The sequence below is a fragment of the Bufo gargarizans genome, chromosome 1 (genome assembly GCF_014858855.1).
Source record: "Bufo gargarizans isolate SCDJY-AF-19 chromosome 1, ASM1485885v1, whole genome shotgun sequence".
Classification (NCBI taxonomy): domain Eukaryota; kingdom Metazoa; phylum Chordata; class Amphibia; order Anura; family Bufonidae; genus Bufo; species Bufo gargarizans.
Window position 1 is genome coordinate 752,035,768 of NC_058080.1, and position 17,161 is coordinate 752,052,928.

At 44.9% G+C, this 17,161-nt stretch overlaps 1 pseudogene; it reads right to left on the reverse strand.

Moving 5' to 3' along the window:
- Nucleotides 1-16,409: 16,409 nt before the first annotated feature.
- LOC122925145 lies at nt 16,410-17,152 on the reverse strand (annotated as a pseudogene).
- Between the last annotated feature and the right edge of the window lie 9 nt (nt 17,153-17,161).

The window sequence follows — 17,161 nt, forward strand, 5'->3', positions numbered from 1 at the left end:
CAACTGGAGAAAGAACCCATGGTTACTGATAACTGGAAGAACATTTTGTCTGTGCTGCGTCAGGGAGAGCTGACTTATGCGCCTTCCATGTTGCACATCTTTAATTTCATTGTCAACCGGTTCCTTAAGTCTTCCCCTGAACTGCAAGAGCCGTTTAACAATGTCCAGGAAACTGTGCATGCCCTTCAGCCACTCTTACCGCTCAAAACACGCCCCCCCCTTGAGCCACAGAAGCAAAATGCTAAGGTCCTTTAAGGAGGCCGCTTTATTTGTCAGCAGAACTACAGGATGAATGATATCATTCCACTCCTTCACGTCCTGGGAAAGATGCTGACAAATTTGATTGGCAAGGAGACAGGAGATGTGGCACTTACATTTTATGTCCACCTGAGCCCTGAGGAGGCTGAAATGCCAGAGGAGGAGAATGACAATGAGGAGGAGGACATAAATACATAAATGCACAGGAATTTTATACACAAATAGGTGGTTTATCTGCCCAAGCAGAGGAGCAGAAGGAGCTGAAGGGTGACAACATAGATGACCCCGACAGACCATGGCAGTATGCAGTGGAGATGGAGGCAGGGAGGCCCTTATAGTCCCTGGTCCAAATGGCCAGATGCATGCAGTCATGTTTGTGTAGCGACAGCCACATTGTCATGAATCGGCAGAGGGATGACTACTGGCTATCCACATTGTTAGACCCTTGCTACCGGTCAAAAATGGGGCATTTTTAAGACCTTCTGAGAGGAACAAAGAAATGGACTACAATAGACACATGCAGTGTAGTCAGTTCGTCACTGCCTACGAATGCCATCGCCCATCCTCACGAAGGTCAGACTCAGGAGAACCTCTTCCCTTACGCTCCACTGCCATTAATGGTTAGGGGGGATGGGGCAAGAGCAGCACTAGCTCCATAAACAGCAAGTTCAGTCTGGAGTCTATGATGAGCAGTTTTCTTCAGCCGTCTATTGAAGAAACCACCTAGCAGCAGCAGGTGGTGGCATATTTGGACTGTCACCCATAATCTAAGATTCCCTAGACTACTGGGCATGCAAACTTTAATTGTGGCTGCAACTGGCCAAGTTTGACATGGGGATGTTTTTCTGCCCGGCCAGTAGCGTGGCATCAGAGCGGGTGTTTAGTGCACCAGGGGGCATAGTTACCCATAAGAGAACTTGCCTTCCCTCCCAAAATGTTGAGAGACTAACCGTCTTAAAGATGAATCAGGCTTGGATCAACCAGGACTTCCAGACGCCTGTGCCTGGTGCAACAGAATAGAATTTTCAGCCACTAATGATCATACTGTAGTGTACTGGTACACTGGAATATTGTGCAAAATGGGCCGTTACTTCTGGCCACGTGCTGCTGCCACCATTCTGATGTCACCTACCTGCTGCCTCTACTGCCATTCCTACAAAGGGGCTTCTTGGCCTGCTGATTTGTACATATTACATGTTTACAAGGATATGCATGCCACTTGGCCTCGCTATTACAGTGGTGTTGTTGGGTTCTGCTACTACTGTGATCTGCCACCATCTTGTGCTGTATGCCACTGCTGCCAATGCTGCCACCCTCACCATTCTGTCATGGGGCCACTATTATCCCTGTTACTGCCACTGCTATTGGCCCCCATACCCACTCTGTTATGGGGCCCCCGTTTGATGTTGACATCATAGTTTGTTTTTCCCTTTTTCTAAACCGTCTGAAAACTGAAAAAATTATGATTCTGTATTTATGGCATCTATAAGGCCTTTTTCACATGGTCAGAATTTGTAAGCCAAAGGCAGGAGTGGGACTAAAACACAGAATAGATACAAATATTCGCATGACAGATTCTCTCTGTTTTGGACCCACTCCTGTTTTGGGCTTACAAATACTGATCAAATACGGACAAAATACTGACTGTCTGAAAGAGGCCTTTAGAGTCGTGCATGCAGGACTTTTTTCCTTGTTAAATTTTTTTTATTTGAGATGTAATTGTCCAAAACGGATGCAAATTGAGCAGAAGTCCTCTTTCACATGCTCAGTATGGTGAATCCGTATTTGATCAGTGTTTGTAAGTCAGAATTAGGAGTGGGTCCAAAACACAGAAGAGATGCACATTTTTCTATTTTATCTCTGTTTTGGACCCACTCCTGGTTTGGCTTACAATTACTGATCAAATACTGACCCTCTGAAAGAGGCTTTATGGATACTTCTGATGGATCAGAAGAACTGAAAAGTAAAGAGTGATGGCTGATTTTTTCACGTTTTTTGATGACTTTTACGCACAAAAAATGTGTCAAAGAACGCCTATAAACAGCCTCTCATTATTTTGAATGGGAGTCAGCACTTGCTTCTTTTTTACACGTGCAAAAAAGAAGCATGTAAATAGATGCAGGATGCCCTATCTTGGGGCAGAATTAGTGCAGAATCGAATTAACGGGAGGCAGAAAAAAAATGGGTCAAAAAAGCATTAAAAAAATTTGTAATTTTGGGGGGTAAAAATTATGCTTGTCATGAGGAAGGGCTGATATTTGTCTCTGGTAGTCCGAAATGCGTAGACAATACTGCTATTTTTGTAAACTGATGGATGAGATTTTACCGCAAGCAAAATAAATTTACATTTCTTTACTAAAGTGGAGCTGGATTTTCTTCAAACTTCTTTTGCATTCAGTCACCCGTTGCCTGACTCGGGTCCTCCGTGCTCACAGCTGAAGGAGGGGCAGGTGAGAGCTGCTGAACTTTCTTTCCTTCTCAAAAATTATGCTTGGATTCATTGATAATTTTTTACATGTGTATTTAGAAAATCTGCCATATGAACTGACCCGTACTGTCACTGCTGCTGCCACCATCCCCACTTTGTCACGGGGCCACTATTGTCACTGCTGCCGCCCTCCCCACTCTGTCATGGGGCCACTACTTGAAACTTGGGGCACTGCACAGTTAAGTCCACGGCGATAAATTGGACCTGACACTAACATTGACCTGTAATACTGACGCACAGTAAATGTACAGAATAGAAGTGATTTAAATGCATGTGTTTGCACTGCCACAACATGCATCAACAGAAAAACAAAATTATCCGGTACTTTATTGGCGCTGCCTCCATTTCTTTATTTTATTCCACTAAGGAGCCATCGCACTGCAGGAATGCACACAGATTTTGATGAATTCATTTGTGACAAATCACATTTCTTCTCGAAGTTCGGCAAATCAACCGAATCGAATTTTTCAAAACTTCTCTAATCGCTAATTACGCAGAAAGACCTGGTCTTTCACATATATAGCCTTTTGGAAATATGGCTTCTTAATCGTTACACAGTATAATTAACCTCTTCCCGACAGAAAATTGATGTACGTCATGATTATTGGGCGGGCACTGGAGCTACAGCTGTATCCGCCGGGATCACTGTAAACGGTGATGTCGGCAGATTATCCCCTTGTATGCCATGTAATAGAGCACCAGAGCACGATGGAAGTCAATGGGAGAACCCGAGCATTAAACCAGGCGCCCCCTGCTCTGAAGAGGAGAGGGTGTCTGTTTCACAGGAAAAGGTCAGAAATGTATGGAAACACCACTGAGATGGTTCGGGAACAGCATGGGGAGGATGTCTGGATGCATCCTGGACTCCCAGGTCGCTGCTGGGAACGATGTTGTCCGAGTAGTACGCCACTTTTACAGACTGACAATAATACGCACAAAACCAGAATAGAATTGATTTTAGAGGAAAAATTGTTAGGAAACATTCTTTCCTGTATATTTACTTGTATATAAAGTGCAAGTGCTGCCAAAAGTTACAAGGAAGAGTCACTCCGATACAACCTGTATATTACATAAGGGAGGGCCTCATTCACATTGTGGTACAATTGTTCAGGTAGTGGGATTCCTGCACTCATAAAGCCTATGCACTAAGTGAAAGGGCTGCCAAAAATTACAAGGAATCGGCACTCCAATACATCCTTTATTACACATAAAGGAGACCATCATACACACCCTTAAAAAATTATGATTGATGGCCTGCTGGTGACCCTCAAAAACATTAGAAGCAAGTGCCTGCTGCTGATCTGACCATCTAAAACATTATGGGCGAGGGCCTACTGGTGACCCTCTAAAACATTAGGGATGAGGGTCTGCTGCTGAGCTGCACCTCTAAAACATTAGGAGCGAGGGCAGCCTAATAAGCATGTTGATATGATGGAGGAGGAGGACGGGAAAAGGAAGATTGAACCATATACCCTTTTTAGTGGTGGAAGGGGTGCATGGGAATACAGTGTATTCAATACACTAGAAAAGCCACATTTAAAGTTCCTTTATGTTCAGCCGCTTTCCTCTGGTGGAGTAGAGAAGTCAGGGGCAATCCAGGCCTTGTTCATTTTGATAAGAGTCAACCGGTAAGCATTTTCAGTTGACATTCGGATGCGCTTATCAGTTATTATGCCACCAGCAGCACTAAAAACCCTCTCTGACAAAACGCTGGCGGCAAGGCAGGCCAGCACCTCCAAGGCGTAGAGTGCCAGTTCGTGCCACGTTTCCAGCTTGGACACCTAATAGTCTTAAGGCACAGAGGGATCATTGAGGACGCTAACACGCTCTGCTACGTACTCCTTCACCATCTTCCAGAACTTTTCTCTCTTTGTGACACTAGGCAGTGCATCAGGGTGAGAGTGCTGGTGGGGTGTCATGAAATTATCCCAGGCCTTGGAGAGTGCTGCCCTGCCTCTGTTGGAACTGCTGTGTTCTCATCTCCCCTCCTCGGTTGCCCAAGGAACTACGTACTCTGCCGCCAGCGTTGTCAGCTGGAAATTTATGGAGCAATTTTTCCACAAGGACCTTCTGGTATTGCACCATTTTGCTAGTCCTCTCTACCACAGGAATGAGAGCTGAGAAGTTCTCTTTGTAGCGGGGGTCGAGAAGGGTGAACAACCGGTAAATGGTGTTGGCCAAAATGTGTATAATGCGAGGGTCACGGGAAAGGCAGCATAACATAGAGTCAGCCATGTGTGCCAGAGTCCCAACAGACAAGACTTTGCTGTCCTCATCAGGAAGATGACTCTCAATCTCCTCATCTTCTTCCTCATCTTCGGCCCATCCACGCTGAACAGATGGAATAAATCTACTATGGGTACTACCCTCTGTAGCGGAGGCAACCGTCTCCTGCTCCTCCTCCTCCTCATCCAATTCACGCTAAGAAGACGAATTGAGGGTGGTCTGGCTATCACCTTGTGTACTGTTTTCCCCCATTTCCACCTCTTCCACTTGCAAAGCGTCCGCCTTCATTGTGAGCAGCAAGCGTTTCAGTAGACACAGAAGTGGGATGGTTACGCTGATAATAGCGGCATCGCCGCTCACAATGTGTGTTAATTCCTCAAAGTTGCGTAAAACCTCACAGAGGTCAGACATCCATGCCCACTTATTGCTTGTGAAGAGCGAAAGCTGACTGGAAAGGCGACGACCATGTTGCAGCTGGTATTCCACTACTGCCCTCTGCTGCTCACAAAGCCTGGCCAACATGTGGAACATCGAGTTCCAGCACATGCTCAGGTCGCGCAACAGTCAGTGAGCTGGCAATTGCAAGCGCTGCTGCAGCATTGCCAAACCGGTGGCAGCTGTAGATGACTTTCGGAAATGGGCACACACGCGGCTCACCTTCACCAGTAGCTCAGGCAAATTGGGGTAGGTTTTGAGAAACCACTGAACCGCTAAGTTGAACACCCTGGGCTAGGCCTGGTATGTGTGTAAGCTTGCCGAGCTCCAAAGCTGCCTCCAAGTTACGGCCGTTAACAGACACAACTATGCCTGGTTATAGATTGAGTGGCGAGCGCCACAGCTCAGTCTGGTCCCTTATACCCTGCCATAGCTCTGCGTCAGTGTGCTGTTTGTCACCTAAGCAAATTAGTTTTAGATTGACCTGTTGCCGCTTCCCCACTGCAGTGCTACACTGCTTCCAGCTACTGACTGGTGCTGCAAGATGAGAATTCAGAGGTGGAAGTGGAGGAGGAGGCGGAGGAGGAGAAGAGGAGGTTGCATCCACTAACGTAGGTGGTGGCGGAAATCCTGATGGAAGTAGGGCACGCAATCCTTGGCTAGGGAACACCTGTGCCATCCCATGGTACGACTTGCTCCCGGCCTCCACAACGTTCACCCAGTGTGCCGTCAGGGAAATGTAGCATCCCTGGCCAAAAGCACTTGTCCATGTGTCAGTCGTTAAGTGGACCTTCCCAATAACTGCGTTGGTCAGGGCACGGGTGATGTTACGGGACACATGCTGGTGTAAGGCGGGGACGGCACAACAGGGAAAATAGTGGCGGCTGGGAACTGGCTAACGAGGGATGGCCTCTGCCATCAGGCTGCGGAGAGCCTCAGTGTCCTCAAGCCTAAATGGCAACATTTCCAGGGCCAGCAATTTGGAAAGGTGCGCATTTAGTGCTATGGCCTGTGGGTGGGTGGCTGGGTATTTGCCCTTTCGTTCAAAGGCCTGGGGTATGGACATCTGTACGCTGCGCTGGGACACAGAAGTGGATGTGCTAGCTGATGGTGCTTGCGAAGGTCCAGGTGCAGGGTGGGAGGCACCCAGGCCTGCGTCTTGGACAGGAAAATGGCCAGCACGTAACACAGGGGAAGAGGAGGCAGTGGTGTGACCTGCAGACACTGATTGTGGACCCAGGAGTTCAGCCCACCTATTAGGGTGCTTTGATGCCATGTGGCGGATCATGATGGTGGTGGTGAGGTTGCTAGTTTTCACGACCCTGATCATTTTGGTACGGCACAGGTTGCAAATGACAATTCTTTTATCTTCCGCACTTTCCTCAAAAAAGCGACAGACTGCGGAATATCTACCCCTTGGCAAGGGAGACTGCTGCAACGGGGTCCTCCGGGGAACAGTTTTGGGCCTGTTTGGTGTCCGCCTTCTCCGTTTCGCCACCCCACTGCCTCTTCCAGTCTGTTGCTGTGCTTGCGGATCCCTCCCCCTTTGTACTGCTGTCAGTAACTTGATCGTCCACCACCTCCTCTTCGACTTCCTAACTCTGGTCATCCTCCTGAATTGTTGACCTTACAAGAACCTCACTTATTGACAACTGTGTCTCATCCTCATCATCAACCTCTTGAGACACTAATTGCCGTTGACCTATTGGCAACTGTGTCTCATCATTATCTTCCACCTCATGAAACACTAATTGCCGTTCCCCACCGTCATCATCTTCTTCTGACTGTGGATGCTCAAGAGTTTGGGAATCAGTGCACAAGATCTCCTCATGTCCCTTTGCAAGCGGGCTTGGGGGGAGGCTCAAATCAAGGAATGGCGATGAAAAGAGCTCCTCGGAATATCCGAGTGTGGGATCACTTGTTTGCCAAGACTCTCCATGTGTCACGGTCCCTCAGGTGACTGATGTCAGGAGATCAAGGAGACTGTCTGAGCGTGGAGGAATCTAACAGCCTCCTTGATTTCTCTTGATTCGGTGTTGATAGGGTTAATGACCACTTCCCTTGTCTCAGCTGTTGCTCAGTGATAATCACTTCTACCCTTTATAGTGTGGCCCCATTATTCTGACTTTGCGGTAGATTGCTTCATTTGGGTTTGGATGAGCTGGTGTGAGGTTGCCTCTGGTGTTCCTGCTTTTCCATCACTACTGAAGTTAAGTGTCGCATTTGTTTGTGTTTTTTTTCTTCCATTGATTTTTGTTACTAGGCCTCAGGGAGACACCTGTTACTTCATCTGGAAGGAACAGGTTGTCTCAGCCCTGACAATATTCTTAGGGCTCTCTAGGGTCTCCAGGGTCCCAGGGTATGGGCATTTCTTCCTTCAAGGGGTTGCTATACAGGTTAGGAGTCAGGGCCAGGTGTAGGGTTTCTAGGAGGTGACCTTTTCCTTTCCCTAGCGTTGAGGCCTAGTGGCTTTCCTTTTCCTTCCTGGTTGTTAGTTTGGTGTTTCCTCCTATACCTCATCCGTCACATAATCTACTGCCCTAACCGACATTTTTTGTTCAGGTCAGTGCAGCTATGGATTCTACATCTGCACTGGCCGAACAGATGCAGGGGCTATCTTACAGATTGAGAAACCACAGTCGGCTGGTTCCGGTGACGGGTACCAGGCCTGCCCTGACTCTCCCGGACAGATTTTCTGAAAGTAGTGACAATTTCATCTGGTTCAGGGAGTCATGTAAATTATACTTTAAGCTGCATCCATACTCTTCTGGGAACGAGCGTCAACGTGTGTGTATGATCATTTCTTTGCTTAAAGATGACTCCCAGTCGTGGGCTTTTTCTATGCCGACTGGATCACCGTCCCTCAAGTCAGTAAGATTACTTTTTTAGAGCCTTGGGTCTTATTTATGATGACCCGGATCGGATCTCTCAGGCTAAAACCAAGTTACGTGGTTTAAGGCAGGGAGGGCGCTCCGCGAAGATCTATTGGTCTGAATTTAGGAGATGGGCTACGGATACGAAGTTTAAGGATCCTGCTCTCCATAGCCCATTCTGTCAGGGTCTATCTGAGAAGCTGCTGGACGCGTTGGTATTTCATGAAAATCCTGATTCATTGGAAGCAGCTATGTCCCTTGCTGTACGTCTTGATAGACGCCTGAGGGAGAGATCTAGGGGTCCTCACCCTCAAGACGTACTGTCAAACAAGGTGGCGGCTTTCTTTGAAACTTATGGTGGAAAGACACCTGTGGTTGTGCCTTGTGATGTGCCTGTGCAGATAGGGGGAGCGACTCCTGAGACTGCTAGCAAGAGCTTTGGTTATATGAAGGGAATCTGTTTTTGTTGTGGAAAGGAGGGACATTTTGTAAATAATTGCCCGTACATTCAGTGTCAAGGTGAAAACAAAATAAAAATGTTTAATCCCCAAATAACTATTGGTGGTGTGGGTGGGGAGCAAAAAAACGTACTTTTGTCATTTACTGGTAGTACCCGATTTCTCCTGTCTGCCAAACTGGCGCTAGAGTCCAAAACGGTCGAAATCAAGATGTTTATTGATAGTGGGGCAGGGCTTAACCTTAATGATGGACAGTTCGTTTGCTTTCATGGCTTGACTACTAGTGCACTAGAGAGAAGCATTTCTGTCTTTGTAGGCAATTAAATGATAATAACATAGGACTTACTTTTACGTTCACAGTGGATCCCTGTCAAATTACGTTCCTTGATCTGCTCATAACTAAACAAAATGACGGACACCTTACAACTAAGATGTACCGGAAATCCACTGCTACTAATAGCTTATTACAATTGGTAAAGTGGCCATCCATACGCTCTGAGTCGGGGCATACCTAAGGGACAATATCTTAGGGCTAGAAGGAACTGTTCAGAACCACTCGACTTTAAACATGCAGCCGACGGTCTTAGAATGAGATTCAGGGCCAGAGGCTACCCTGATTCAATTCTTAGAAATGCATATCATCATGAGCGATGCTCTGACCGTAATACCCTATTGGTCCCCAAGGAAAGGAATACGGAGGAGCATATAACGAGAATTGTCGGCACCTTTGACGCTGGCCATAGGGAGGTTAGAGATATCATTAATTGGTACTGGTGCATTTTGCACACAGACCCCGATTTGGCGCAATTGGTTGGTGAATCCCCCTCGATTACATACCGGAGGGGCATGAAACATCAGCGATCGTGTGGTTCACAGTTTTCTTTCTTCTCCGCAACAACGGACGTGGTTGCCCCCAAAACCATCAGGCACTTTTAGATGCAGTGTATTGCATGCGAGTCAATACAGCTGTGGAAAACTTTCCGTAGTTCGACAACTCAGCAGACCTATGAAATAAAATCATTAATTGCAGGACGACAGCTGTGGTATACCTTATTACATGCACCTGCGGTTTGCAATACGTGTGAAAAACTATTCGCGAGTTTAGACGCAAAATAGGGGAACATCTCAATGATGTACGCAACAATAAGGATACCCCGATTTCCAGACACATGAACGAGATGCATGCAGGGAACACCAATCTTATAAGATTTCAAGGGATTAAACAGATTAGGCAGATGCCACGAGGAGGGGATCTGGAAAATAGACTCTTGAGAAAATAGCTCCAATGGATTTTTCGGATGGATACGGAGACCCCAAGAGGGCTAAACGAACGCAGCAGCTTCATTTGCTTTATTGAATAATACAGCGGTTCTGGTATTAATTTTATCTGTAGTCCCTCCTCCTCCTCTGCGGGTTATACCGCAATACGCATCCTGTTCTCTGCTCCATAAAGAATACTCATCCTATTCCTTGTTCTATGAAAATATCAGGTGTATCATTAGCTGATTTTTTTTCTCTTTTTTGTTTCATTTTTCTGTAGCTTTATGCCCCTAACATCATGAGCCCAGATGACTGTGGGTTTCACATTCCTTGTTAACACACTACTAACAGTCTCTTTTGGACTACTGTCAGGGCCTCTTCTAGTACATCTGCCACCCATTATATTCATCATCACTCTGAGGGGGTTAATAAGTTAATAAGTCGCCTATAGGTCCCCTAGACTAACCTGTATGGGAGCCTGGCCGCATCGCAGTGCGATCGGGAGCTTGGCTGTGTGAGTGAATCTCGGTCACGCCCTCCTCCTTGGATTGGCTGCTTCACACAGCGCCCACCCTCCTCCTCACATGCGATCCCGTACAAAATGAGCTGGTGTGGTCGGCGCGCTCACGGCCATCATAGCGCCGCTAATGCTGCGACCCACACTTGCAAGCGTTCCCCGCTGACTCCATGACCATATAAGTGACTGTCAGAAACTGATCCCTTCGGTTGTGCCTGGTGTTCCTGATGAAGTGTCCCGCTGATAGGGGCACAGAAACGCGTAGAGCACATGCAGGGCATTCTAAACTGACACTGGATGTTGCGGCTGTCCACGAGCGCAGGGATTGATAGTATATTAGCCAAGCATAATAGCGCTCAGTCTCAAATGGATACTTGGCTGTAATATTACATAGGAACATAGAATGTGTCGGCAGATAAGAACCATTTGGCCCATCTAGTCTGCCCAATATACCGAATACTATGGATAGCCCCTGGCCCTCTCTTATATGAAGGATGGCCTTATGCCTATCCCATGCATGGTTAAACTCCTCCACTGTATTTGCAGCTACCACTTCTGCAGGAAGGCTATTCCATGCATCCACTACTATCTCAGTAAAGTAATACTTCCTGATATTACTTTTAAACCTTTGCCCCTCTAATTTAAAACTATGTCCTCTTGTAGCCGTTTTTCTTCTTTTAAATATTCTTTCCTCTTTTACCTTGTTGATTCCCTTTATGTATTTAGCAGTTTCTATCATATCCCCTCTGTCTCGTCTTTCTTCCAAGCTATACATGTTAATATTGTCTTTATTTTTCCCTGACGCTCTTGGCACATCTCTAATCAGGTCAATAAGGGCTAACACATATTTTTTGCCCCAATCTGATATAGAGTTTTAGTGCTCAGACGGCCATCTTGTTGTGAGACCTGGTGATTCACCCAGGATATATAAGTAGCGTCTGACACTTACATTATTAGTGGTACTCACTTGTGGATGCATTAAAGGTCCAGTGAGTTTACAAATTACCACAAATTTCTCTCAGATTTGGGAAGTGGCTCAGGGCAGAGATACAGACGTACAGTATTATACATAGGTACTGCTCTGACCACTTTAGGGCCAGTGGGACTGTGGGTATCTTCTCACACAGTTACATTATGGCACCTTTTCCTTTTCTGCCTAGTCCTAGTAAGGGCATTTGAGCTGAGTGATTTTAAACTATTTTCTAATAAAGTATTCCTTTTCACTGTACATTTAGGCAGTGATACAGTCCTGCTTGCTACCAGAAGTAGGTGCGGCAGTTCTGGTTTGTGCTGGTTGAGACTCCATGTTGGAGCTGCAAGAATTCTATCCTACAGATGTACTAGAGTTAACACTTATGATTTATGAGACGTGTTATCTAAATTAAATGCAGTTAAGCAAACACCTTCAATTGCTTTGCAATCGATTTTGTCTCAAGATAACGCGATGAGTTAAGAAATTAATTTAAGAGCTTGAGTGTTAATCCTGCTACATCTGTATTCCTGCTACATCTGGCTGAAGAGAAGTCTGACTAAAAAGTGAAGTGCAGCATAAAGAAGAAGCCAAGTTATCCAGTCAGCTTGTCAGTACAGCAGAGTAAGAAAAGGATATAGCAAAGTTGAGTTTGCCTGCCAGTTTAATGCTAAAGCCTGCTAGAACCAAGACAAAGCCTGTAAACTGTTTGAAGAAGCATAAATTCAAAGTAAAGCTAACACTAAATTTAATCTCAAGGTCTGGACTCAAATTATTCAAACCCCTCAATTAATCCTCCTTATTTTTGCTTCAGAGCCAAAGCCTGGGGTCCAGCAGTATCCAGGTAAGAGCACCGCGACACAGAGACATTTAGGCCGCACTACAGCACTCGGCATTCCTACTACACCTGGGATGCGATATAGAGGCCCTGGGGTAAGGCACTCGTTGCACTTCTCCTACTGCCACCCACCATCTTGTGCTGTCACTACCACCGCTGTTGCGCCCCACTTTCTTGACCCCTCATGCTGTCGCCGCTCCCCCCACTATGTGACTGGGCAACTGTGTTGACTCCTCTCTCTGTTGCCACCCTCACCATTCTATGACAGGGCCACTAGTGTCCCTGTTTGGCCTTGTTGACATCATTTATTTTACCTTTCTTCTGATCTGTCTGTCACAACCAGACAGCTGAGAAGCTCTGACAGAGGCCTTTCAGAACCTCCTCCTTGAGTTTCTGTGTTGTGGTATTCAGCTCCTCCTCTCGTTAGCCTCTCTCAGCTGTCATGTGTTGGACTAATTGCTTCCCTTTAAATTCCTCCCCAGAAGGCTTTTCTGGGCGGCTTATACTACTTCCTGGAGTGTGTGTGCATGCTGACTCTGGTCTCCTGTTTGCTTCAAAGCTAAGTGTTGTACCTTTATCTGTTATTTTCTGTTTGCTGGATCCCAGGTGACCCTGACTCCCTCCGTATCTTGTGTAGGGAGCCGGTGGTCGTGTCCCCTCACTATTGTAGGGTGCTCAGGGCTTTATAGTCAAGGTTCATGGATATGCAAACCTCCACCATTAGGATCTTTGCATAGGCTGAGCAGCCAGGGAAAGTGCCAGGTCTTCTGCAGGGGTCTCCCTTGGTTCCTTAGTTTTGGGATCCAGCGAGTCATTTATACATGTTGCTTTGCCTTGTTTCCTGTACACCGTCCGTGACACTGTCAGAAGAACCAAAAAATAAAAAACACAACGGATCCTGTCTTTAGAGCATCCGTATAGACCTCTATCACACGATCAGTATTTTGCATCAGAATTTGATCATGTTTGAAAGTCAAAAAAAGGAGTGGGTCCAAAATGCAGAAGACATGCAAATATTCTGATCACGTGTCATCTCTGTTTTGGATCAACTCATTTTTTTGGCCTTACCAATACTGATAAAATACTGACCAAATACTGACCGTGTGAAGGCAGATACTAAAAAGACAGGATCCGTTTTTTGGGGGGTTGTTCAAAAGAAGGGAAAAATAAACAGTAATGTCAACACAAACTTACTGCTGACACCCTCTCCGCTCAGTCATTGGCCCTCTACTTCTAACAGAACAGATTCTGTAGAAATCTATGTGGAATCAGCTGACGATGGTGTAAAAGGAGTGCGCTCTTTCACTCTATAGTGGAACCTTAGGCCACTGCACGGTTCTTTATACCTGACGCTAACATTGACTTGTAAGGCTGAGTTCACATTTGAGTTATTTGGTCCGTTTTTAACCTTTAACTGATCAAATAAGGGAAAAATTAAGTGACGCCTGTCACCTGCCTGTCATACTGACGCAAAGTAACTGTTTCACTACCACAACAGGCTAGCTAGGCATGTTTCTGCAGTGCACAGTGCCTGGAAATAGACTATTTATATTGTAAAAATTTGGTGATGATAATGCCACATTTCTCTATATTTTTTAGTATTTTTCCTTTCTACAGTCTGTCAGCTCTGCAACTGCCCCCCCCCCCTCCTCCTCCTCCAGACTGAAAGGAAGAGGGGGGGGGGGCTGCTTTAGCTGCTCATATTTCTGGCTTGGTACCAGCTAGAGATATGGGGTTTGTATTGTTTGAAAGCTGGCATTCCAAGCTTTCAAACAATACCAGAATACCAGACAGCATTATCTTCACTACATGGGAAGATATCACTGTTAGAAATCCTGGGAGCAGTGAATGTAGCTGAAAGTGAAAGGAAAAGTAGGTTTTACCCATGATAATTCCCGATTCGATTTCTAACAGTGATATCTCCTGCTTATCTTGGACTTCAGCTGTCATTTTGGTCTTGTATGAAAACCGGTCATTTTGGTCCTGCATGAAAGTTACATGCTTCTAGCTGCTACCAATAAGGAGACATCAGCAGCTAAAGCAGCCCCTTCCCTCCACATCTGCCGACCCCAACTCAGGCAGAACAGTTAAAGGGGTTGTCCAAGTTATTTTTTTATGCTTTCTATGTTTCTAACTAGGCAAATGTAACAGCTTTCCAATTAACTGACTTTATCTCCAGTGGCTGGTTTCTTAGATTTCACTGAGGGTCACATGACCTGTGATGTCAGCTTCTCTCCCTGTGCTGATAATGTTCGTGCACAAACCTGAGAGATCTGTACATGAGAAGTCACTGTGCTGGCCACGCCCCCCTACACTGCCGTCTGCTGCTTATTGCTCTCTCCCAGGATTCTTAACTCCTTCAGCTGCACAGACTCAGGGCAAAAGTGTTTACTGTGTAGCTGCAGGCAGTGAGTAGACAAATGCTGGGCACAGGAGCTGAAAGAGAAGTTCTGCAGAGCATTGCAGGTAGGGGGAAGATCCTGTGTGTATTAGTAGTGTCATTGTACAGCTAGGACTAGTAGTTCTATACATACAACATGTTGCTGATTTTCCCAGCAGACAGACATGTCACTCAGGGTAGTACTTGTATTCACTCCCTTAGCAGTACAGGGGAAGGGGCAGAGATTGTTTTTATTGCAAGTAAACAAAAGGGCAGAAGAGAACCAGGGAAATGCGGACATAGATATTTTTTTTTTTAGTTATAATATCGTTGACCATCAGATTTACAGTGCTATATCTTTTTTTCCCACAACTTGACCAACCCCTTTAAGTACTTTTCCCACAGCCAGAGCTGAGCTCAGGCAGAACAGTTAGGTGGTTAAATCCACAATACTTTTTCTTTATGTATCTCAGTCACAGTTGACTTCAGATAAATATAATTTGGGCATCTGGCAGGTCCAGGATAATTTCACCCCAAAACAATCATTCTTGAAGGCTGTTAGGCTCGAGCCAATGGTGACATATGTCATGTAATATGAAGATCGGAATGTCACATTGTGATACGGCATCTAATGATTGTCAAAGAGGTTACAATATGAGTTGCTGTAGCGGACACAGGTTGTATAAAGGTCATCATAGAATGCAAGTCATGCAGAACTGCATCTTGCCTGCAATTTTTCTGCAATTTAGGTGTTTTTTTTTACAGCCAAAGAAGCAGATATAAAATATAGCAAGTTATAGACAAGTTGTGTGACTGTTCTGAGACCTGTTGTTTTGCGACACATGTTCCCATGTAGCCCCAATTTTAATGTTTGTGAATAACATAGGAGTAAAATTTTATCTTGCTTTTACAGCATTTCAGCATTACAGATTCTCAGCTGTGTGACTTCGCTCATATTTAACAAGATTTGATTTCTGTGTAAAACATTTCCCTCAGCTTGGAACGTGAATATGGCTTCTCTTATATGTGAGTTCTCTCATGTCTAAACAAAAAAGCCAGTGGAGATAATATATCCAAATTCATATCACTTTATTATATAAAATATAGAGAGAAAGGGCAAGATGGAAAAAGTATACAGAGAAGCAAAGGGCATATATACCACTTGACTATCATGTATCCCCACAAGGCTGGTAAGCACTTAACGGGTACCAGTTCCGTGCTGTGACACACAACCATCCAATATGCACCAAAGAGGTGTAAAGTAAAACGTATACACGTCCCAATGGGGAATTACACAATATATTGCAATTACCTCAAAAGAAATTCATGGATGTTAGTGCGATCCACAGCCAACGTCCATGGCAACCATTAGCAACATAAAAATATATAGTGCCTGGTACCAAAATATCCACAGGCTATTCTACACACAGCACGCAATAATATGTCTGTATAGCCTGATCAATAACATAGGCCTAATATAGAAGCTGTATATGGCAGTGTCTATAATGGCGTCTCAATAGACACTTAAGTCCTGGGACGTACCTGAAGACATGACCAAGCCCAGATGGATGTATAGCCCTAAGCGCAAGACCTTGAGGTGACATGATAGTCCAGTGGTATATATGCCCTTTGCTTCTCTGTATACTTTTCCCATCTTGCCCTTTCTCTCTATATTTTATATAATAAAGTGATATGAATTTGGATATATTATCTCCACTGGCTTTTTTTGTTCTGACATTGCATGTTACTCCAGGTGGAATGTTGTGCTTCTCAACTATAGACAGAGAGGTTTTTTGTAGGTTAACAACTTCTCTCATGTCTACCAAGATATATTTTTTGCTTATAACATTTCCCACATTCTGAACAAGAATATGGTTTGTCCCCTGTGTGAATTCTCATGTATAACATGTGATTTATCCGTAAAACATTTCCCACATTCTGTACATAAATATGGTTACTCCCCTGTGTGAATTCTCTCATGTTTAACAAGAGGTGATTTCTGTTTAAAACATTTGCCACATTCTGAACATGAAAATGGCTTCTCCCCTGTGTGACTTCTCTTATGTTCAACAAGATATGCTTTCTGTTTAAAACATTTGCCACATTCTGAACATGAAAATGGTTTAACCTCTGTGTGAATTCTCTCATGTTTAACAAGATATGCTTTTTTTTTAAAACATTTGCCACATTCTGAACATGAAAATGGCTTATCCCCTGTGTGACTTTTCTTATGTTCAACAAGATGTGCTTTCTGTGTAAAACATTTGCTACATTCTGAACATGAAAATGGCTTTTCTCCTGTGTGAATTCTCTTATGTTTAACAAGATTTGATTTCTGTGTAAAACATTTCCTACATTCTGAACATGAAAATGGCTTTTCTCCTGTGTGAATTCTCTTATGTTTATCAAGATTTGATTTATGTGTAAAACATTTCTCACATTCTGAACATGAATATGG